Consider the following 893-nt stretch of genomic DNA (forward strand, 5'->3'; position numbering starts at 1 on the left):
ATGGAACAGGTATGAGCAACTCATCATGGCAAAAATGGGTATTTCCAAAAAAGTCTGAGCAAGGCAAATGGTTAAACACAGACAATGAACAGGATTTTGTTTGGCTTTTCAAATACAATTTCAAGGTTCTCTCAGCACCAGGTTTACCATCTTGACCCTCCAGCACAAAACAAAGACAACTTTGAGTTTCAGGTGAAACATACAGAAAATAAATGCCTATAGTTAAATTATTAGATCCACCCAGACACCTGTAAAGAAATAGTGACTTTGAATATTAGAACCATTTTAGAATTAATTTGCAAAGGTAAATATGTCATCTGTAGCCATATCAAAAATAACTCATTTTCTCTCACCAACATGGCAGAGTATTGTGACACTAAGGCTACATGCAAGAGCAGTGAAGCACATTGGACACTTGCACAGAACAATTTTAAGACCAAAGAGACTGCTCAGGAAGTCTGTAGTCCAGGAAATCTGTTGAAAAGTTTCTGTACCCACACACAACCCAAGAACATACCTAAAAAAGTTACACAAAACATTCAAGTACTCTTTTATTGTCGTATTTTCTCAGCCTTCAATTGGTATCAATTCCATCTTAAAATAACTTCACAAAGTTCAGCAGCAGTGCCCTGACAATAGGCCAAGTACTGAAAACCCCTCATATTAAGCACCTGAATGAACAAGCCAGCGAATAAAAATTCATTGGAAGTCATGGCAAAGTGAACATAATTTGCAAATGAAAACCACATTTGATACCAAGTATAGCACAAAATTTTACCTTGCCTCCAGTACTTAGCTAAAGTATTTCTCAGTTTAATAGCAACCAAAAATGTAACCCACTTCAGTATCAACTCAATAAAAAATATTCAGCCAGAAAGGACAAACACAAAGTG

This window comes from Ammospiza nelsoni, chromosome 14, assembly GCF_027579445.1.
Source record: "Ammospiza nelsoni isolate bAmmNel1 chromosome 14, bAmmNel1.pri, whole genome shotgun sequence".
In the NCBI taxonomy this organism is placed as follows: Eukaryota; Metazoa; Chordata; class Aves; order Passeriformes; family Passerellidae; genus Ammospiza; species Ammospiza nelsoni.